Consider the following 24012-nt stretch of genomic DNA (forward strand, 5'->3'; position numbering starts at 1 on the left):
AGCTGATCGTCCACTCTGACCCAGTACATCAATGAGAGATCGAAACTCAAAGCTCTCCTAGGGTCCAACCTATGGAGCCTCTCCTCTTCCTTACCAAGATGTGGAGGAGGATAGAATGCCGGAATAATTACCTTTTGACTCGGATGGAATTCCGACACAACCTTCGGAACAAAAGAAGGCCGTACCCTAAGGACAACCCTGTCCTTATGGAACACAGTGAAGGGTGGTTTGGCGGAAAGTGCCTGCAACTCACTCTGCATGCGCAAGTAACCACAACTAAAAATACAGTTTTAAAGGACAACAGTCTCAAAGGACAAGAATGTAAGGGCTCAAACGGAGCTCCCATTAGGAAATTTAAAACCAAATTCAAATCCCAACCCGGCACAAGGAAAGGTGACGGTGGAAACACACGAGTTAGCCCTTTTAGAAACAGATATCAAAAGGTATTTTAAAATAAGAACATTCCTCAGACGAGCGCTTAAAATATGGACAGCGCTGCCAGGTAACCCTTAATGGTACCAACACGCAGGCCCTTGTGGGCTAAAGGAAGCAAAAAAGACAAAACCAAAGGAATGGAACATTGGAAAGGATCCACCTGCTGTACCCTGCACCAGTCGCAGAACTTCCTCCAATGGCAACGGTACAGGGATTTCGTGTCACGCCTTCTGGCCGAAAGCAACTCCTCGATCACGTCTTCCGGGAGGTCCCAATCCTTATATCCCAGCCTTTCAGATACCAAGCATGAAGGCTGAGAGACTTGACCTCTGGATGGAGAACTTGACCCCCCCCGCCTCCCGTGAGAGATCGTCTCAGTAGGTAAGACGACGTGGAGGGCAGATGTGCATGTCTAGATGGTCCGGGTACCACGCTCTCCTGGCCCATGCTGGAGCAATGAGGAACATCTGGGAACCGAACCTCCGCAACACCTGAGGAATGACAGGGACTGGGCGGGAACACGTACAGCAGTGGGAAGTACCACTCCACTACTAATGGGTCCCCCAAGGCTCCTCTTGGAGGAAATTCCCACGAGCAGAATATCTCGCACTTCCGGTTGACACTGGTGGCCAAGATCTCCAAAAGAACTTCCTGAGCCAGCTCCCACTCGTGAGAGACCGCGCTCTGCCTGCTCAGAGCGTCCGCCGCCGTGTTTTCGTCTATGGCCAGATGAACTGCCGAGATCGAAATTTCCTGCTGGATGGCCCAGAACCAGAGCTGCATCGCCTCCCTGCACAGTAGGAGTGACCCCCCCCCGCTTTTTGTTGAGGTAATGCATGGCCACTATTGTCCGTCATAATCAGGACAATCTTCCCCCGCACAGATGGCAGAAAAGGCTTCAGGGCTAGCCTGACCACCCGCAGCTCTAACAGATTGATGTGGAGTCTGGACTCCAGAGACCAACGACCGCTGGTTGTCGGCTCGTTTGCATGAGCTCCCCAACCCGTGAGGGATGCATCTGTCACAATCGTCACATCTGGCCACGGTTGACAAAACAGAGCCCCTTTGAACAGATTTCCTTCGACGGCCCACCACAGAAGGTCTTGGGCGACAGAGGGCAGAATCTGAACGGGGCCCGACATACTGCCAGAGAACTGCAACCACTGAATCTTGAGAAGCCACTTCAGAGATCTCATCGGCAGCCTGGCCTCTGGCACCAGTAAAATGCAGGATGCCATGAGGCCGAGCAATCTAAAGAACTCGAACGCCGGGAGACTCTGGGCACGTTGAAATTTGTCCATCATCTGCAGAATGTGGTGAGACCTCACCTGGGGAGGCGAACACTGCCCCAGGGATGTGTCTAGCACTGCCCCGATGTACTGGAGCCGCTGGGTAGGTGTCACATGAGAGATCTTTAAGTTGAGGGAGAAGCCCAGCTTGTGAAGGGAGTGGCAGGTGACGTACAGATCCAGGACTTGCTCGGGGAGCGCGCCCTGATCAACCAATCGTCCATGTAGGGGTAGACGTGAATCCCCCTTTCCTGAGATGTGCTGCCACCACCACCATCAGCTTGGTGTAGACCCTCGGGGCAGACGTCAATCCGAATGGCAGGACCCGAAACTGAAAATGCTTTGCTTGGGATGAATCGGCACATGAAAGTAAGCATCCTTGAGGTCGAGAGACACCAACCAATCCTGAAGTTGAATGGCCTGGAGGACTTGAGAAAGAGTAACCATCTTGAACTTGTCCTTCCTGAGGAGCTTGTTCAAACCATGCAAGTCCATGATGGGTCTCAATCCTCCGTCTTTTTTTGGGATAAAAAAATATGGGGGAATACCATCCCTTGTTCCTCTCCGCTACAGGTACTAGTTCTATGATACCTTCCTCTAACAGGGATAGGATTTCCTGCGCAAGGAGCGGATCCGGATGCTTCAAAGAGCTTCCCCGGTGGATTGTCGTGAGACCTCTGCCGGAAAGGAAGACCATAGCCGTGGGCTATGATCTCCAGAACCCACACATCTGAAGTAATGGCACGCCACTCTACAAGATGCTGCGCCAGCCTTCCCCCAACCGGCGAACCATGGGACATGGCCTCATGACTGAGCGGAAGCGGCTGCAGCAGTGCCAGAGGGCAAGGCGGCAACTGCCCGAGCGGCTTTGGCACCTCGAGTACCTTGCTTTCCACCTCTGGTACTCCTACGGTGGCCCCATTGACTGGCAGCTCGCCTCGATCTACTAAAGGAAGAGTAGTATCGAAAGGAACCTCCCCTCCATTGCTGTCCCATAGGCCGAAAAGGCGGAGGTTGACACACTGCAGCGCTCAAGGATTTCTCGGCAGCTTTGGAGGTCTGCAACCTCTTAAGGCTCTCGTCAGCCTTGCTGCCAAAAAGATGGACACCATCAAAGGGCATGTTGAGAAGCCGGGACTGTACATCAGGAGCAAACCCCGACTTCCGCAACCACGCAGACCTGCGCATCACGGTGCTCGCCGCCATGGACCGGCTGACAGTCTGCCATGTCCAAACCCGACTGAACGGTTTCACACATGGCATCCTTGCCATCCTGAACGAGGGCAAGAAAACCATCGCGTTTCTCTCCTTAGGGAATATGTTCAGCCGCCAACGACACACAATTCCACAGAGTGTGCATGAATCTTGCAAGGGCACAAACGGAGTTGGCTGCCTTTAAAGCCATACACCCAGAAGAAAATACCTTCTTTTCCCAACCATCAAAGCGTTTATCGTCCCTATCAGGAGGGATTGTAGGGTACGCAGCCTGCTTTACTGGGGCCGTAGCCACCTGCACCACCAAACTCTCCTGAGTAGGGTGCGTAGACAAGTAGCAGAGGTCACCACTGGCTGGGTGGTATTTTTCAGCAACGACTTATTCACTGTCGGGAGACTGTCCGGAGCAGTCCAAGCCGCAGCCGCCACCCTTCTTTGTAAGGCCATATGAAATGTCAACATCGGGTCAGTGGGTGGACCTTTGTCCAAGATATCTGTCAGGTCATCCTGCCGAAAATGCACAGGTGAAGCAGACCACCCCAGATACTCCATCACCCTCGACATGAGACGCCTGTACGAGAAGTCAGCATGTGTACCAGACTCAGGCCTGCCAAACTCAAGCTCTGGGGAGGTATCAAGACCACTGCCGTTATGTAAAGATTGACTAAGTACTTCCAATTGGCTATGACCAGACAACAGGTCATCCGGAACCTCAGGAGGCACAACCCCCTCTTCCTCAGACCCTTAACTCTACCTCTGAAAGTTACTCCAAGGATTGGAACAAGTCCACCCTGGAAAGAGTAACAGAGTATGGGTCAAACACAGGCCGCACAGACTTGCTGAGCGCCTTTCTCGGAGCTTCCACATCTCTCCGGGGCACCTCCGGCAAGTTCTCATCAAAAGGCGTCGAGGGCGCCGATGGGAGTGGCGTCGACCGAGGCACCGACGACTGACAACAGCGTCTAGGCTGGAGCCCCGTATGTGTCCTTCGACGGTTTCGTTGCCGATGGAGTCGACGACTTCGCTGTAGCCTCGAGCAAGTCCCTCGACGGACATGGCGCTGAAGGCGTCTATGCCTTCTTCGAAGGCCTCACAGGCGCCAACGGTCTCGATGGCGTCGAGGACCGGGACCTGGAGTGGGCACGGTGGCGATCATCCTTGTCCGATCAGGACCGCAACAGTTCCCGATGATCGCGCCGACCACCTAGGCCCGAAGGCGTGCGAGCGGGGGCCCTAACTTGTTCCTTGCCGGATTCGCTCGAAGGTGCGGACGGAAAGGTGCCCTGCGATTGGAAAATCCCCATCTGCTGGCGGAATTCCGCCCATTCGGCCGGCGACGAGCGTTTCGTGGGACAAGCCACCAGCCGTCTGGCGGAGTCCCCTGAAAAGGACGGGGAAGGCGACCGGTGATGCCGCTTCCATGAATGCCTCGAAGAGGCAGAGGAATGGTGGGATCCTCTCCTTGAACGAAACGCCCTGGACTTACGCTGACGGGCAGTCGCCCCTCGAATAGTCGGTCGAAAGTCCAGCAGACTTCAATTTACGGGGTTTGGAAACCCTACCTGCCGACAACTTCTTCCGCTCCCGCAAGGCCTTCGACGTCAAAGACTGGCATTCATCGCAGTCATCAGTGGCGTGGCTCTCACCGAGGCACCAGAGGCCAACGTTGTGCGGGTCATTAAGAGACATCTTGGAACCGCAGTCCCGACACTTCTTGAAGCCCAACTTCGGGGTAGCAGAAGACAGACATATTCTCAATATAATGATAGAAGAACCGATTCAACAAGAGAGAACTGAGGCACGCCGAGATTTCGAAGCGAACACGTTTGCGGAAAACACGGAACTGAGGCTACGGGTGTTGTGCATCCTACATATAACATCCGGTGACGTCGACCGTCAGCGGAGGTCCTCAAGGGAGCGTATCGATGTCGTTGACGCCTACGCCGAAAAAGTTTTCCGAAGCAGCACAGCTATGGTAATCAATGTCAAAGATGTGGAATACGTCGGAAGACACAATCCCCTCAAAATGTTGCTTACAGGACAGACATAGCTTTCATTCCCCAACAAATGAAAGAGTGCTGAGCCCAATCTGAATAACACAGGAACATTTCCTGCCATAAATCTAGTTGAGGATTGCGGTCAGTAAAAAGCACAGAAAGTGCAGTTCGCAATAATTCCAATACCCGGAGTATAAACCAAGAGGTACCCACCTTGTTGTCAATTGTTCAGACACGCGATGCGGGAACGGGAAGACGGCTGTAGTTACAGCCTCCCGTCCTGCATCGCGTGTTTATTTGCTGTCATACGTCACGTGATCGCGAACTGATCACGTGATCATTTTTAAAGTGTCGAGTGTCAACTGCATTTTATTTAAAAATGCTGCATAAGCGGGCTAAAATCAGTTTAACAAAGATAAAGCGCTGAACATAAGAAATGGCAGTATGTAGTATTCTTGTATGGAGTCGCCCAGATATTCAAAGGTGAACGTCGTCTGGTCACGTGCGTGACGGTCACCTGATCACTTAAAGGCACTCACTGTTAGTAAACATCGAGAGCCAAAGTGTAGCTTTGTTGCGACTTCCAAATTATATGAGGTGGGTATTATTTTAACAAAGGTATAAATAGTATAGCAATATTTTAGCACCCACTGGTCCGTGGTTATTCCCTCCCATGCTTTCAGGAATTATGTCAGCCGGGTCCCCGACCGGAGAGGCATGGGAGGGGACCCGAATCTTCGAGTCATTTGGAGCCCGAGGCGGGAGAACCTCTGGGGGTGGGGGGTCGGGTTCCTGCCTCTTCCCTTACCATGCTGCTGTCCCCTATGGGGGTACGGGGGTATTGTAAGTATCGGTTCCCTGTGGAGAGTTCCAGTTGTTTCCGGACGGGTATTGTTGAGGAGTGGAGCGTTGGCCACGAAAAACCTTCTGTTTCCAAAGCCTCGCCTTGTGGAAGGTCTGAGTAATTTGGTCCAAACTCTTTAGGGTTTCATGTTCTTTTTTTTCGCAGTCTAAGGCCTCATCGACCGCCTTTCCAAACAAGTTGGATTCCTCCACACGCTTGTTTACAAGATACGCTTGCGTTTCAGGTTCAAACCCTGAATTTCGAAGCCACGCGTGTATTTTGGAGGAGAATGCCCTGAGCGAGGGCTCGGCTGGCTGTCTCGGCAGAATCCAAATTGTTCTTTAAAATGCTTTGGTTAACTTGCCTACCTTCAGAGACTGTGGTAAGTAGGGGGGTCCGCACAGGTTCTCGAGCCTCATGTAGGCCTTCTTGTATTAAAGCCCATTGCGCATCTGCGTAACTGGCCAAAAGAGTTATTGGTGATACGCTGCCGCTGAAGTAACCCTCTTACCCAGGGAATAAAGCCTTTTCCCTTCTTTGTCAGGGGGAGCCTCGCCTGTTGATAAAGGAACCCCTGCTCTTTTTCTTGTGGTAGCGACTACCAAAGAATCTGGGGTGGAATGACCTCTAATATATAGAGAGTCTGATGGAGAAGGGCGGAAGAGTTTTTCAATTCTTGGGTTTACACCTCTCGAAAGCCGGTGTAGACAAAGATGGAGCAAGGCGTTTTTTAATCAAATTGAGGAGAGGGATGGCTTGGCTGGTTAGCGGCTTCTCTTGAGTATATCCTCAACGAAGTCGGCTTCAGGTGTTGCCTCTTCAGTGGCAATTTTAAAGTGATCAGCTGCTTTACGTAACATTACATTAAATGCTAGTTGATCATCAATATGAGGGATTTCTTGTAGGGGTGTTCTGAGGAGAGTCCAAAGCCAGAATGTCTGGGTCTTGTGGCTCTGGGGACTGCCATGGTCGAGGGTCACCCACATCTGGGTCTCCCCTCCCACCCCCCCCCAGCCTTCAATATGTTCATCTTCAATGGACTCGTCTCCAATGGGATCATGTTAGTCCACGTTATAGAAAAGATTCTCCTGTACCGTAACTGGTAGAATGTCTTCTTCAGTAAGGTCATAATTATGTATATCCTCTTCTAAAGAGGGGTCAAAAAGCCTTGAGAATGTAGATCTAGGGTTAGCAGGGCTTTCCCTCCCTTGGCCTTCTTGGTGTGGGTTGTTCTGCACGTGAAACAAATTTGTCCAGCCTTTCCATGCAGTCCTCAAACTTTTCCCTAGTCCAGACTGACGATATAGAACTGTTTAGGGGTGGAAAGGTGTGTCTCTCAGTCTTCCGTCGAAAAAGTGTCCCTAGCACTCTTCCATCGAAAAAAACGTAGAGATCTGTGTCTAACGTCGAAGAAAGTCCTTCCTCTCCCTCAGAGAAGTCCTCTGGCAGGACCGATGAAGGTGAGGTATCCATGTGCCCTTCACTCGACTTCTGAACGCTATCCTTAGATATCAGCGGATCTTTGGGACTTTCAGAGAGTCCATAGCCTGCCGTTTATGGGAATCGGCGGCCACAATTCTCGCCAGGCTGACCTCGACATCCTTACCAGTCGGGAGGCGTGTGGGTACAACCGACGATTCTAAGGAAATCCTGATACTAGGTCAACAGAACACCTTAGACAAACTGGACAAACTGTACACCAACTTCTCAATTGACAACTCCATCATCCCCGTGTCCACAGCCGTCAAGACACTGGGAGTATACCTTGACTCTTCGCTATCTATGACTAGACAAGTCAGCGCTATCACTTCCGCATCCGCACACACCACCAAACTTATAAACGCCATCAAGCCCTACCTCTCTAAACCTAACTGCCTCTCCATCGCAAGGGCAACCATTGGAGCCAAATTGGACTACTGCAATGCTCTCCTAGCAGGCACATCAGCCAAAAACATAAATAGACTACAAATCACACAGAACAACGCTCTCCGGGCCGCTCTCAGTATCCCAAGAAGAGAGCATATCACCCAGGCCAGGCTCTCAGCCCACTGGCTCCCAGTCAAAGAACGGATCACCCTCAAAATCCTCACCCTCACTCACAAATGCCTCTCCTTCTCCGCCCCACCCCATCTTTCAGATGCCATCCTCAAACCTTCCTCCACACGTCCCACTAGGACGCAATACGCTAACCTACTCTGCACCCCACGCATCAAAAAAGCCTAAGCTGGAGGTCTAGGTTTTCCCTACATTGCAGCACAGACATGGAACGCTCTCCCCTCAGACATCCGAACGGAAAACTCACTTCCCATCTTTCGCAGGAAACTGAAAACCTCGTTCCTGCTAAATAACTAGCAAACTCTCAGGAAGCCATGTAATTATACTGCCTTGCTATTGTATATATTTCCCCTGTAATTTATGTACTGCTTGTAACTACGGTTTCCTTTGCAACTAAGATGTCTGTAACAAGCGCCACGATGCCTCTGGGCTGATGTGCGCTCAACAAATTTGAATAAATAATAATAATAATAATAAGGGAGCCTGTTTCGGCGGAATCAGGGCCTTGCCCCCATCGGCCACCTTTTCCGGCAGTGTTCTTACTTTCAGCTGTGGTAAGGCCTTGTCTTGAGTCCTTCGTTTGTCGTCGCAGTATGCTTTCGTGGGATGCGTGTTGATGGAACTATGTGCTTTTGGGGTAGCGCCCTTTGTTTTAGATTGCCCAGTCGCTAGGCGCGCATGCGGCTGCTGGGAGGGCTGCCGATCGGCGTGCATCACCAGTGCACCCGTTGGTGCGAAGTCTTTTTCGACGTAGTCAAAGTAAGGCTAGGGGTTGTGTGCTTAGTGTCATGCATGTGTCTGTCTTTGTCGCCAGGGTGTGACTTCTCCATAGCAGAGCTTAGTTCGTGCTTATCGGGGCCGGGGACAGAGGATGCGGAATGCAAGCGTTCCGTCGAAAGGTCAACAACCTCCGGTTCGGAGGCCGGATAGTCACTCTCACCGTCATCACATTTGGTGGTTGCGGGCGAAGTCCCGGCCTTGGACATACCGTAGGCCGCCCACCGTTTTACTCTATGCTCCTTCAAAGTGTTGGGGCGGAGGAGCTTACAGGCCGCACACCCTTCCTCTTTATGCTCAAACGGCAAGCACCGATTACACCGTCTGTGCTTATCCTTCCATGGGAATTTGCTCTAACAAAATGTAAATGAGTCCTCTCCATAGCTGAGGTTACACAGAGTGACTAAAACCAACTAAGTACGAGTATGATTTCTTCATGGAGGTTTGTCCGATGGGTGGAACAAATCCCAGGTCAGGGCCTTCCATGCCTCATATGCAGGACTTGCATCCTCTACCCACCCTGGCCACCCCTTCACCCCATACTCTTGTTTCTGCATTAGACCAGTGCTCCAAGGCGCTGTGCCACCTAGTGTACTGTGGGCCGCCAGCTTTTTTCCATGCCATCGCAATAGATCTTTTGGCCAGCATGCACACCATGTCCATTAATTTAACAATATCTCTGTATTTGCTAATCCACAGGTAAACCCCCAGGAGACATTCTATAGGCAACCATTCATACCTAGTCACTCCAGCTTTTCTACAGGTTTGTTCTATTGTGGCCCAGAAGCGTCGTACTTTCAGACATTCACAAAACATGGGCATCATTTCTGCTGCCTCCGACCCGCGCCAGGGGCAACATGGGATTGTATTTTTACTGAATTTGGCCATTCTACCCAGAGTCATAGAGGTCATGTGCAGGACATTTAGCTGGATCAACCGAAATCGGGCGTTTGACACTTCACGAGGGTATGCAAAGGCCCTCTCCCACTCAGTGATATCCCTCATCAGGTCTGTCTCCCACCATTGTTTTAGCTTAGCACTTTTGAGGTTCGGTCTATCTGCCAGCACATAGTACAACGTGGACACTGGTTTCCACCAGTCTCCTTAAATTGTGTAATAGTGTCAACAGCGGGCCTGCCTCCAGTTCCCCGGGACATTCTTTCCAGCACTTTTTGGCCACCGTCCTAATTCTCTGGTACCATAGGAACTGACCCTTGGGCAGATCCTCTCCCTCATTCATGGATGCAAACTCCCTCAAGACACCCTCTTCATATGTGATCCCCAGGTGTATATGTCGTACCCTTCACACTGCCTTGCGGTCGCCATGTCCGCCCAGTTGTGCAGACTGCAGCTGTGATTGGGGTCTCAGGCGCACAAGAATGTTCGCGTCCTGTCAGCTTCAGAACCCAGTCCCAGACTCCCCTGCCTAATCGTACAATCATCGGGGGGGAAGAGGGTTGCTCAGGCACCGTAGTGAGATCCCACAATATTGCTTTTAGGTGCACGGGTGCAGCCAGTTATTTAATCAATTTGGTCTCGGAGGTGGCCTCATCCTCGAGCCACTTGGTCACAAAGCTTAGTTGTGCTGCCAGGTAATACCCTTCCAGGTCCGGCAGTTGTACCCCCGCCCACCTTATAGGGTAGAGTTAGTGTGGCCAGGGATAACCGGTTTCTTGTGGGTCCCCAAAGCAGCTCCCTCAGTAATTTTTCTAGTAGCCGAAAGGAGGCTGGGGTGTAACAGTGCACATTCTGGAAGAAATATAAAAACTGGTCAGACTATCATCTTGACTATGGCGACCTTACCCATCACTGAAAGTGGAAGCCTGGACCAGAACTTCATGGACTTCCTGAGCCCTTGCACCACTAGTACTGTGTTTCCGTCATGCATTAACTTAGGTGTATGCCAGACATTCACCCCCAAATATCTGAATGAGTGTGGCCGCCAACTGATCCCAACCTCTGGTAGTTCACCCACTGGTTTATCTCCCGCCAGCGGGAATATGCTAGACTTCTCTCTGAAGGAGATCCGACACCATGCATAATTCTTTAGTACTTCCAGTATTGTGGGGAAACCCTGCCTGGTCCCTCTTTGAATGTCCCACGGTGCCGACACTGTTCGACCTGTCTTTACTCTCGCCACTGGGGCTTCGTACAGTATTTTTATCCACCCAATTAAATATTCGCCTAGCCCAAACTTCCCCAGGACAGTTATCAGCCATTTCCAGTATATGGAGTCAAATGCCTTTATGGTGCCTAGGGAGACCACAGCATACTGGTTGTGCGATGATATGTTGTAGTCTATGCAGGTGCATTGCCGCGTTTCTGCCTGGTATACACCCGGTCCGATCCCCATGCACTATGGTCCCTATGACTTTTGACCAACGTCTGGCCAACATGGTCATCAGTATTTTGATGTTGTAGTTCAACATCGCTAGCGGCTTATACGAGCAGCACTCATCTGTGGGTTTACCTGGTTTGGGTACTGGGACCACCAGTGTCTACCTCATGGTCCTTGGTAGTACCTTTGTTTCATATGCCTCCCTAAAACACCTTGTGTAGTACTGGGGCTAGTTCAGAACAGTATGCTTTATAAAACTCAGAGGGTAGTCCATCGCTCCCTGGAGTCTTGTTAATGTTAAAGGTCATTTGTACCGCGCACTATCACCACCGGAGTGGTCCCCTGGCGCTCTGGCGGCTCTGAAAGAGGGAGGGAGGGGTGGGTTAGTGGGTGGAGGCTGGAAAAGTGCAAGATTGCAGTGATGTGCTGTTGGCAGCCTCAGCCCGGTGGTTCCGTCGGCTGGGCCTGGGGTGTATGCGGCCGGTAGTCGTCGTGTGCTGATGTGCGAGTCTATGTGTGTTTTTGTTTTGTTGTTGCAGTGTAGTGAAGTTCGTGCGGTTTGCTGTGCTGGAGGTTTGTGGTTGTGTTTGGTTTGGAGTTTGAGAGGTGTATGCAGAGAAGGAAGTTGTTAGTGGTATTGGTTAGTTGGCATCTCTATCCTGGATTGAGCCGGTTGGGCTCGTGTAATCTTACACGACGGGATGCTTGTACACCCTGTGCCTCAGGAGGTACGTGCTCGTTTTTTTTTTTTCTCCATTCGAGGCCGTTTGAGGATTTAGCTGTCCCCTCCGCCCGCTCCCTTAATAACTTTGCATGCTCCTCACCCCCCCACATGACTAGCGCAGCTGCTAGTGTCCATACTTCCGTTTGTGTGGTGATTAGTTGTGTCTTGTCCGTTCCACAGCTCGTGGTACCTAGTTGTGGCTGTACGGGTGATGGGGGATGGCGAGGGTTGGCTGGAGTCGTTGCCTCCGTCTCCCTGGGTCTCGCAGGTGGACCCCTGTGTCAAGGTCCTTTTTGTTGAGTCATTTGTCTTATTATTGTTTCGGTTTTAGTCTCTGGTTTTGAAGAGCCAGGTTTTTAGTAATTTTCTGAATTTGAGGTGATCTTTGGTGTTCCTTATTATTTTTGGGATGCTGTTCCAGGTTTTCGCGGCTAGGTGGTAGAAAGCGGTTCCTCCGAGTTTCTTCTTGATGTAAGGTTTTTGTTCCAGTCGGATTTCATTGGTTGACCTGAGCGGTCTCGTTGGCTTGTAGATTGTTATTTTCTTTTGTAGGAATTCTGCTCCTTGTCCGCTGATTGCCCTGTGCGTTATGCACATTGTTTTGAAGATGATGCGCTGTTTTACTGGGAGCCAGTGTAGTGTTTTTAGGGCCGGGGTGATGTGGTCTCTTCTGGATAGTTTGAGGAGTAGTCTGGCTGCTGTGTTTTGGATCCTTTGTAGCTTCTTCAGTAGGTATTCCGGTATACCGAGGTAGAGGCTGTTTGCATAGTCGAGTCTTGCAGGTGGTTAATGATTTAATCGCGCCATTTATGTCATCGACTGACAGCTCCCCATTCAGCGTATCTAGTTGGGCTGTATCTAGTGAGGGCAGACCCATTTCCTCCAGCGTGTCCAGGATTTCTTCCTGGGGCACTAGCGGGTCATGACGGTACAGTCGAGAGTAGAACTCGCTGAAAGTTTTGTTAATCGACACCTGTGTTGTGTGCACAGAGCAGAGTGTCTTAGTTCCGTAGTTAAATGTTTAGGGTTCTCCTTTTTGCACAGCCATGACAATCTGCTGGGTTTATCCCCCTCCGAATGTGCCCTGGTGGTTTTTGCAATGTAGTCAAATTTTGTTAGTCTGATCCAGGCATTCGGGCAATTGTCTCTGGTTATCGCCAGTTCGAATTCCATCTCTCTAGTTGTGAGGGCAACAGCTTCCAGCTGCTTTATCATCACCTCGCTCACTTCTAATTCACCTCAGTAATTTCTTGATGCCCCCAGCACTAGCAATGACCTCCCACCTGACCACAACTTTCAGTGCCTCCCAGATTGTGTCCCAACCCCTCACACTCCCCACATTATCTTTGTATTCCACAATTCTGGACCGAAGGTCCTCTCTGAAGGCACCATCAGTCAATGTGTCTGCCGGCATATGCCATAAAGGTATGGGCGGCCTAGGACCATGCATCCTCCACGAGAAGCGGTGAGTGATCGGATATCGATCTGCCCAGATGTGTTATCGACTCCACTTGGTGTAGGTGTGCTCTGTCCACTAACAGGTACTCTATCCTGGTATATACCCCATGGGGAGACGAGAAGTATTCCCTGCACTCTGGATGCAGCTCCCTCCAAACCTGCTCCAAATCCAGACTCACCATCACATTGTTAAGTAACGTCTGGGCCCCTCTCGCACCCTGCGCCGGTGGGCTAGATCTGTCCAGGGTGAGATCAAGGACAATTGAAATCTCTCCCCAAATAAAGAAGCAGTCTAGATAGGGTGTTAACTTCGCACTCAGTTTGGACAGGTATGCTGAGGTTCCACAATTTGGGAGGTAGAGAGTTGACTATTATGCAGACCTCTAGTTGTTCAATGCTTCCCCTGAGTATCAGGAATCTCTCCTCTGCATCTACCTCCTTAGCGAGCAGTCAGAACGGCACTGTCACTAATCCATGTGTACACCCCCCGTGCGTATTTATAATAAGCCGCTCTGTATCCCTGTCCGCCCCAGTATTCTGTCACTTTGCTATTGCTGGCTGTGGTGAGGTGGGTTTCTTGCAGCAAGGCAATGGAGATTCTTTTCCTCTTTAGGAAAGATTTGACTATTTTGGCGCATGTAGGTGCCCATCCCTCTCACATTCCATGTTAGTATTTTAAGGTCAGCTGCCATTATTATATATAGTGTAACCCCAGTCCACTTCCGACCCATTCTTCGCCACCAGTTAGTCAGCACCCCATTTTCAAACCCATGCTATACCCTGTGCCTACCGGTTCTACTGTATTAATCACCTGTTGCCCACCCTCCTGTAGCGCTGCGCGAGCACCAAGAACCTTCGTACAGCCCCCTTCTTGCACTCTATTTACTATGTTCTTCCGATCAGGTGCCCACCAACATATTTCTGCATTCACTAAAACCATATAAAATTAAAAAAACAAATCAAACTTAACCAACTGCACCTAGCACCATCTTGGCCCATCCAGGTCTTCGTGTGTGGGTGGAATTGAGTCAGCAACAGGCCGACTCTGGTCCTTTCGCGGGGGTGCTACTGGTAGCTCAGGCAGAGTGCCCCGACCCTCGCGTCCAAACTTCACATTGACTATGTGGGAGGGTTAGTGTGGTTAGCGCCAACTTGTGTCTGCCTTTGCCCCAAAGAAAGTCTCTGAATATCACCTCAAGTAAGCGAAAGAAGGGGGCATTAATGTAGCAATGTACATTTTGAAATCCATAGAGGAACCTGGGAAGGAAAATCATTTTAATGATGGATGCTCTGCCCATCACAGACAGGGGGAGCTTAGACCAGAAACCTATTGACTTGCGTAGGGTGGGTAACACCGTCAAGGTGTTATTCTCGTGCATTTGCTCAGGAGTGTGCATTATGTTGACACTGAGGTATCGGAATGTGGTTGGCCGCCATTGTACGCCCAATGAGGGTAGGTCTTCAATGTTTGTCTGCGGTCCCCCAGTGGGAAGAGACAGAATTTTTGTTTGCTGAACCGTATCCCAGAAACTTTAGTATAGCTAGCCAGGACTTCCAGCATGGTCGGCACTTTTAGGTCTGGGTCCCTAACGTATAGTAGGACATTGTCTGCGTATAGGGAGATTATGTGGTGTACCCAGTCTAGTTGTATGCCTGCATCAAAAAATTGCTTTCTGAAGTAGAGGGCAATGGGTTGTAGTCTCAGTATATAGAGCATGGGGGACAACGGGCAGCCTTGCCTAGTGCCCCTGCATATGTCCCATGCCGCAGAAACGAGCCTTCCAGACTTCACCCGTGCCCTTGACTTGGTGTAAAGTACTTCCACCCATCTAATACATTTCTCCCCAAAGCCGAAGCCCCTAGAAAACGCCAGTAGCCATTCCCAGTAGATGGAATCAAATGCTTTAATAGCGTCTAAGGATAACCGTGCATAGGAGCCTCTGTTTAGGTTGGTTTGGGACATGACGTGTTGGAGCCTACGAAGGTTAGCTGTGGTATTGCGGCCTGGCACAAAGCCGTTTTGGCCTGTGTGTACTATCCCTCCTATGAGTCCAGAGAGCCTTCTGGCTAGGATCGTGGTCAATATTTTAATGTCATAATTGAGCATTGCGAGTGGCCGGTAGGAGTCAGTCGTCGGCAGTTTTATTGGGTGTAAGCATCAGGACTACAAGTGTTTTGCGCATGCTCTCAGGTAGAACCCCCAGATCGTATGCCTCCTGAAAATCTTTGTGTAGTAGTGCGGTCAGGGATGATTCGTAGGTCTCAAAATTCTGGAGGTAGCCCATCACTGCCAGGGGCTTTACATGTGGCCAAGGACTCGATTGCCTCTGATATGTCTTCCATAGTTAAGTCTGCATCTAAGGCGTTGCTATGTGCGGTTGATAACCTAGGTAGCCCTATTTCATCTAATGTGTCTGAGATCTAACCCGGGGGGGACCTGATGGTCATGTTTGTATAGCTGGGCATAAAATTGTTTAAAGGTGTTAATGCTTTGCTGGGTCTGGTGCAGGGTATCATTGTCACTCTTAAGGGCAGTGGTTAGATGCCTGGGGTGTTCCTTCTTACAGAGCCAGGCTAGAAGGCGACTAGGTTTATCTGCCTGTGTGTGTGTTCTAGTGGTGTAATCTAACTTGGCCAGCCTAGCCCAGGCTTCTTTGCATTCAATTCTAGTCTGCCCAAGCATGTCTTCTTCCCGCTGGGTGAACCCAGTGGCGGATTCTAGCTTCTGGATTTCCTTTTCCCGTTCTAATTCAGTCTCTGGATGCCACGCGCTTTTGATAGGGTTTCTCCCCCCATAACAACCTTCAAGGCGTCCCATACTGTGTTTAGGTGGTCAACACTACCCATGTTTACCTCAATATAGTTCTCTAGGGAGTCCCGGAGATACTCCCTGAAAACCATGTCTTTCAATGCTTCTGTGGGCATTCTCCATGTCGGAATGGGGAATCTGGGTCCAGTGATGCTCCATTCTACCATTAAGAGTGGTCGGAAATGGTTCTACCAAGGTATTGTGCCATTTCTATCTGGGGTAGGTGTTCTCTACCAGTGAAAATGTAATCGATCCTAGTTTAGAGGTTGAGTGGGGAGGAAAAAAAAAAAGGAATAGCCCTTTTCTCCTGGGTGTAACTCTCGCCAAACATCTACTAGATCTAGGCGGCCTAGCATGGTGTTCAGTGCATTAATGGGCGCTGTGAGGCCGCCAAGGAGGGGTGTAGATCTATCCAGCTCAAGGTTGCTCACACAATTGAAGTCTCCCCCCCCCCCCCCAGATAAAAAACCCATTCCTATATTGTGTGACCTTGGCGTACATTTGGTTCAGGTGGGTTGGTATATTATTGGGGAGGTATGAGTTCACAATGCATACTGCAGTCTGTTCGATACGACCCCATTGTATCACGTACCTGCCCTCTGGATCCGTCTCAGTCTTGGCTGATGAACTGGGATGATGTTAGCCCTTGGGTCGGCAGTGTGTCTTAGTAAAACTTGCTTTACTGTGATGTCAGCAATCAGGGCTATGTTCAATCCCAGGTCGCCGCCTGTGATGGCAGCTCATGTCCCAGCTATTGCGTGCTCGACTTGGTGGGTTGGTAGAGCTGCATGCTCATCTCTTCCCTACGTGGTGGTGTTCCGTGGTTCGCTGTGCGCCACTCGCCACTATATGCCTCTATTCAGGGTGACGGTCCCAGGGACAGCAGAGCTCACAGTGTTACCTGTGTCATCAGGCATCGCCGACACTCTTCCTTGCTTACAGATCCTGAAGCGCAGCTTAGCACTTGGCACAATAGAGGGCGGTGTTCTGCAGTGGGGTACACAGTCGTGCAGGTTTTCAGGCTGTGAGGTGGTATGTAGGCTTAAACTAGGTCTCAGTAGCTCACTGGGTGCATTGTGCGGAGCGTATGTTGGGGCAGTTTCCGGCTATTGGCTGCCCCACTAATTGTATGGGAGAGCACCCAACCGACTCTTTGCAGGTTGTAGTGGCTTTATTAGCCAGCCCGGCTTGAGTTACTACTTTTGCTTGCCCTCATTGGCAGCCCAGTGTCTCCGGGCTGGTCGCGTTGTGTGGTGTGGTAGAGCCAGCAGTGTCCAGAACCCACTCCTTTCTAGCGAGTGCGCAATGGGAATGCTAGTCTCCCATGTTGCCCCCACGAAGGTCTCATACGGCAACCTGCAGCACCAGCAGTGTACATGGTACTTACAGTTCTCGTATGCTTCTGCAAGCAGCGACTGGGTGTACGCTACGTGTGCCCACTCACTCCACAGCCCTCAGGTGGCCCAGACTGGTTCCCTCTGTGTTCCACGTTCTCAGCAGCCTGGGTTCACCGCAGCGCCTCAGAGTTTGCTATGCGGGCGTGACCCGCTCCGTTGGAAGAAGCTGGCTTCGTCCACAGCACACAGCTCCTCAGGTGTTCCAATGTCGCACGTTCAGCCACATTGAGTGCAGCGCCGTACTATGTCTTTGTTGGCCTACTGTCTGTGGTATTGTTGCGTATAGTGTGGGTTGATGCCTCACCAATCCGTGCCTCTCCGTCCGCTAAAGTGGCTCAGACTGCACCATGACTTTAGCAGGGTGTGCCGCGGACCTCCGGTGGTAGTTCGCCTCCTCCGGAGTGCAGACGGCTTGTGACCAGGGTCAGCGGTTGTGCAGCACCTGTTCCAATGGTCACCCTCTGTTCTCCCGCGTCAGCCCCTTTGCTGGGCTCATTTCAGGCTCAACTCCACTCGGGAGGGATTCTGTGTATCTGAGGCGACCGGTTCCACTGCCCCCAGCCGAGTCATGCAGGGTGCGCTGTGCCGTACTCCGTGTCCTGCTCCCACTGCCCTGGTGTGCCGCACTCTGCCGATGCCAGTGAGGGCACGGGCCAGGCAGGCACATAACCCTCTTCAGGAAAACTGCAGCGTGCCCCAGTGCGAAGCACTGACCCTGCCCCACCGTGTTGTCAGGCTGCGGCCTCGTATGCCATATTGCAGCGGCAGGGGTACTTGTTCAAAGGCCTGGAGATAGAGTTTGCCAGCTCAGATTTGGACGGTTAGGTGCAGGTCTGCTTCCCTCGTGCATAGATGTCAGTTTGCACATAGAATTCTTCTGCAGTCCGCGTTTATCTAGATCGAGAGGATCAGGTCGGGAGCTCTACGAAGGCAGCTCCTCACTCAATGAGCTCAGGCCACGCCCCCCAGGTGCCCAAACTATGACCTCAGGAGCTAGGCCGCTATATCAGTGTTAGTGGGCATGGGTGAAGTGTCTCCCCTTGGTCTTTAGACAACATTTTGTATGGGCAGGGCAGTCTCATTGGAGGAGATGGGGACATAAGCATCAGATGAGCAAACGAGGGTTGACGGGCCCACATGGGGGCCACCAATATCATGGTGACTGGTTCCTGGTGCATCTTGCGCACTACCTTGTTGAGTAGGGGAGTCGGGGAGGAAAAGCGTGAACAAGTTTCCCTGACAATGTGATCCAGAGTCCATTCCCCTTGGAACGGTTCCGGGATACCTGGAGGCGTAGCCTTGGCATTGAGCATTCCAGAGTTGCGAACATGTCGATCTCTGGGAAGCCCCATTCTGCGAAAACGGAGACTAGGTCTTCGTGTAATCGCCATTCGTACTCCATGGGTAGTGGGAAATCTCTGCTGAGTACATGTGCCAGAAGATGGAGTTCCCCTGGAACATGTGACAACAGGAACATGTGTTTGAGAGCCCACTTCCAAATGTTCTGGGACAGTGTGACAGCACTGGAGAGTGAGCGCTCCCTTGTTTGTTTAGATAGTACATGGCCGTGGTGCTGTCTAAGGATCAGGACAGACTTTCCTTGCAGTTGTGTCTTATAGGCTTTTAGACCAGACTGTGCGGCATTTGCAAAAGCAGGTGAACCCCCCACCCTTTGAGAGATGCATCTGTAGTGAGAGTGGCTTCTCCTGGGTGGGCGGTGAAGGACTTTCCCCTTTTAGAGGTTTTCCCTCGACCACCACTGCAGAGAGAACGAGGGCTAGCAAGACAACCACTAGATCGTCCCATTGTTCAGTGGCCTGACACCACTGGCTGTTGAGCCACTCTTGCATTGGACAATGCGCAACCGCGCATGAGAAACCAAATAAATGCAGGACGCCATCATTACTAACAGTCGCATGGCCTTGCGTACCGTCACCTCTCGACTGGCTACATATTGAGGGATTTGAAACAGCATGTTTTGGACCCTCTCGTTGGAGGGGAAGACAAGGCCGTCCTTTGTTCGAATTAGAGCCCCAAGGTACAGCTTGACTTGACTGGGGTCTAAGCTGGATTTCTTCTCGTTAATGGAGAATCCCAGGCTGAATAAGAGGTCTATCTCCTTTTGAGTGTTTGACAGGCATTTTGTGTAGGAATCCCCTGTTATGAGACAGTCGTCGAGGTAAGGATGAACTGGGATGGATAGCTTGCGCAGGTGTGCCAGTGCCAGTACCTTTGTAAATACCCATGGTGCTGAGGCAATGCCGAAGGGTAGTACTTTGAACTGATAGTGCTGGTCTATCATGAATCTGAGGTATTTTCTGTGCGCTGGCAAAATTGAAATATAAAAGTATGCATCTTTCATGTCCAATGTTGCCATGTAGTCTCCCTGTGTGAGCAGGGGAATTACTTCCTGCAGAGTGACCATACAAAACTTTTAAGGTTTGACAAATTAGTTAGCTGGGCGCAAATCTAGTACAGGGTGTGTTAGGGAGAATTCTCTGAAAAGGCTAATTTCCCAAACCTAGTGAGTCCCCTAGCAGCTTTGCTGGATATTTGGGGTTTATTTTTCTCTCCTGCTAAGAGTGAGACTCTTGTCTCCTACTGTTAGACATGATTTGAGGTGTTCCTTTATCTTTCCATGTGTTTAATGGGCTATGGGGTCTTTTACTCCATAGGGTCTCGTGTTTTTGATGTGGGTTACACAGCACCCTCTGTGACGTAACCCAGGGGTGTCGTAGCGACCCCTCAACATAGACTCCATACCCTGGGACTGACTACCGTCTCCCAGGGCATGTAAAGTCACCATTGGCTTTACTAGTCCCAAATTATTAACAGAAACCAGTACAAACCATCATATTGTGGACGTACTGGTCGGGGCAATACGATTGCCCCGGGGTCTGTTCGAGGGGGCACGTCTCCGTCCCCCCAGATCGAGTTTTGGCTGGTGGCAGTGGATACTACTTTTTATATTCGACCGCAAATATATATCTATGGGATTTTCCCATTGTTCGAGGCTACCAACTTTAATTCTTGTAGCCTCGAACATACCGCCGGTTTATTTATTTAATATTAATTCACCGGTTGGTATTTTTTGCCAGAACTCGATTCTAAAATGACGTTTGTGTTCTCTTCTGTGACTCCAACCCGAGCCCTTTGTTCCACTTTTTGGCGGGCTTCTCCACAGAAGCCTCCAAAAGTGGTGCCACTCTGTCTGGGTACCACGGGGGGTGTGGGAGGGGGGGGGGGTTAGGCACCCTGGACTGAGTTACCTTGGTAACTCAAGTCACACTCTTGTGTGATTGACCCAAGTGGTGAGCCGGCCGGCTCACCACTTAGCATGTTTGATTGACAGCTAGGCTGAATGAATGGGGGTTTGCTGCATAAAAGCAGGGCTTTGGGGAATGGAACTTTAGAAGTCGCCAAAGAACCTAAGAATCCGAGGAGGGAGAAGCTGAGACGACCTGCAACGACGATGCCACCGGTGGAGCCCTGCTGAACCGTCTCACCACTTTTCCCGACGACAGAGGAGATCTCCAGAGATTCTTCTTCCTTTGACTGGTGGGGATAACCTGTTTTGCCTTCTTTTCACCTTCCTGGAGCATCTCGTGGCCGCCTTGCCCGTGCTAAGCACCGCGGCAACCGGAATACCACGTCTTACCACTACCACGAAGAGAAGGGTAGTACGTTTTAACCGAAAGAACTCGGAGGCTGGTTTCTTCCCTGGCAGTGCAACGACCTTCATCTTTCCTCCACGGCGAGACCTCCTCTTCCTCTGGACGAAACACCGACTTGCACCCGCTGCCAGGAACAACTGCCCCCGCTGGAGCTTACTGTGTCTCGCCTGGCTTCCCTTGCGACAGATCGTTTGGGGTGACAGTAAGGAACAAGTTACTTACCTGTAACTGTTGTTCTCCAGCATGGGTCTGGCATGGATTCACATGCTCATGAAAATTCCCCGTCAGGCTGGGAATCCTCGGTAAAGAAAAATCAGTATCAGTTTCGTTTCTGATCTGTCTTTTGTAGTAGTAACCAATCACTGATCTCTGCGCCATACTGACCACAGCCAATGACTGCCGTCTCCCTAAGCCCCCGCCTCTGGCAGCCATCTTCAGATTTGGTAGCACGTGAAGTGGCAGTATGACCGAGTGAAGAGCCGCAGAGGGGTAGGCGGGAAGGTTCTCATGCGAATCCATGCCAGACCCAAGCTGGAGAACAGTTACAGGTAAGTAACTTGTTCCTTCTCCAGCATGGGGTCTGGCATGGATTCACATGCTTATGAATATAAGAATACATAGCAGTACACACATGCACAACCACGGGAGGTGGCAAAAGGCTCAACATTAAGCAATACAACAACTCAACATTAAGCATCTCTTACCTCCTCACCAGGCTCACCTTAAGCGAACAGGTTGCGCAGCACTGCTTGGCCGACCCTGGACTCCTCCCTGGAATCCCGATCGACGCAGTAGAATCTCGTGAAGGTGTGCGTCGACCTCCACGTAGCAGTCCTGCAATGTCCAGCAGGGGCACACCAGATAGGAACGCCGTAGTAGCAGCGATTGCTCTGGTCGAATGGGCTCTCGGACGGCCTGGCAGCGGTCTGTTGGCCAACCGGTGGCAGTGCATGATGCAGCCGGAGAGCCATCTGGAAATAGAAGACTTCGGGAGAGCCTTCCCTTGATTCACAGGTCCAAAGTTCACGAACAGCTGTGATGTCCTCCGAAAACTCTTGGTGCGGTCCACGTAGAACTTCAGCGCTCTAGCCACATCCAGCGAGTGCAAAGTCCTCTCGGCCAGCGACGAAGGAGACGGGAAGAAAACAGGTAACACCAGACGCTCGTTAAGATGCAAGTCCGACGACACCATGGGCATAAAGGAGGGGTGCGTCCTAAGAACCACCTGCGAGGCATGGAAAGTCAAGTACGGTGCTTTACAGGATAGGGCCTGGATCTCTCCCACTCGTCGTGCAGAGGTAATGGCCACCAGGAATGCAGTCTTCCACGACACAAACTTCATCGGTGCGGAGTGCATCGGCTCGAATGGGGGCCCCATGAGCCTGGTCAGCACCACGTTAAGTTCCCACGCCGGGGCCGGGGCCTTCACCGGCGGGAACGACCGGAACAGTCCTTTCATAAACTCTTTTACCAGTCGATGGGACCACAGGGACGTCCGTCCTGTGGTTCTGGTATATCTGGAGATCGCCGCCAGATGAATCTTAATGGAGGCTTGGGCTAGCCCAGCCTTTGCCAGCGATAGCAGGTACGGCAGCACTTGAGGGGCCGTAATCCGTAGGGGGTTGATCTGTGCTCGGCACCAGATAGAGAACCTCTTCCACTTGTGACCGTAGCATTTGAGAGTCGAGGACGCCCTGGCCTTTGCAAGAACCTCTCTGCAGTCGGCAGGTATATTGTACCCTCCAAACTCTAGCGCTGCAGGAGCCAAGCCTGCAGGTTCAGCGACACCGGGTCGTGGTGGAAGATGGCGCCTCCTTCTCAGGAGAGAAGGTCCGCGTCCGCCGACAGCTTGATGGGAGGGGACGTTGACAAGCCCAGAAGGTCCGGGAACCAGATCTGCCTCGGCCACGCCGGTGCGACGAGGATCATCCTGCACCGGGACCTCTTGAGCTGGTTGATGAGTCGAAGCAGCAACGGCAACGGAGGGAACTCATACAGGTATAGGCCGTCCCAGGGGAACGAGAAAGCATTGCCCATGCTTCTCGGCTGGGGAAACCTGCTGGCGAACCTCTGGCACGTCGAGTTCGTCGCTGTTGCGAACAGGTCGATTTGGGGTTTGCCCCATCGTCGGAAGAGTTGCTCCACCTGATCCTGGCGCAGCTCCCACTCGCGACACGCGCGCAGCTCCCTGCTGAGCGAGTCGGCGATGGTGTTTCTTTCCCCTGCCAGGTGGAAGGGAACCAGGAACATCCCCTGGGCGACCGCCCAGTGCCACAGATCCTGTGCCTCCTTGGATAGGGCTGGGGATCTGCTGCCTCCCTGCTTCCGTATGTAAAACATTGTCGTGGTGTTGTCCGTGAAGATCCGCACCACCTTGCCCTTGAGCGACGGGAGGAACGATTTGAGAGCCCAGAACACGGCTCGGAGTTCCAGGATGTTGATGTGCAGGAGCTTCTCCTCCGGGAGCCAGAGGCCTCTTGCGTGGAGATCTCCGGTGTGGGCGCCCCAACCTTCCAGGGAAGCGTCCGTCGTCACCGTCTCCTGGTACGCCGGCGTCTGAAAGTCCTTGCCCGCCGTGAGGTGCGCTCGAACGCCCCTCCACTGAATCGCCCGCCGGAACACCTCGTTGAGGGGGACCCTGTCTTCGAAGGTGCCCGTCGCCTGCATCCAACGGGCATCGAGAAATTCTTGAAGAGGGCGCATCTGTAGTCTGCAGAGGCACTCCAGGTAGATGCAAGAGGACATCATCCCCAGGAGGGACTTGATGGACCTCACCCTGGCCACGTCCGTGGCTAGCAGGCGCTGCACTTTGCCCAGAATGGTCTTCGTCCGTTCTTCCGACGGTGCCGCCAGACGCCTCACTGTATCGAGCTTCGCTCCCAGAAACAGGGCCACCTGCGACGGCACCAGGTGGGACTTTGGGTAATTTATGGCGAATCCCAGGTCTGCGAGTAGGGGTGGACGTGAATCCCCTGTAGGCGCAGCCGCGCCGCCACAGGT

The 24012-nt window shown here is 51.7% G+C and overlaps 1 protein-coding gene across 4 annotated transcripts in view; it reads right to left on the reverse strand.

The window, feature by feature from the left end:
* The window catches only part of DDX21 (DExD-box helicase 21), a 790459-nt gene that overhangs the window by 126133 nt on the left and 640314 nt on the right, over nt 1-24012 (reverse strand). The window lies entirely within an intron of this gene.

Source organism: Ambystoma mexicanum, chromosome 8 (assembly GCF_040938575.1).
Source record: "Ambystoma mexicanum isolate Mex_15411 chromosome 8, UKY_AmexF1_1, whole genome shotgun sequence".
NCBI classification, from domain to species: Eukaryota; Metazoa; Chordata; class Amphibia; order Caudata; family Ambystomatidae; genus Ambystoma; species Ambystoma mexicanum.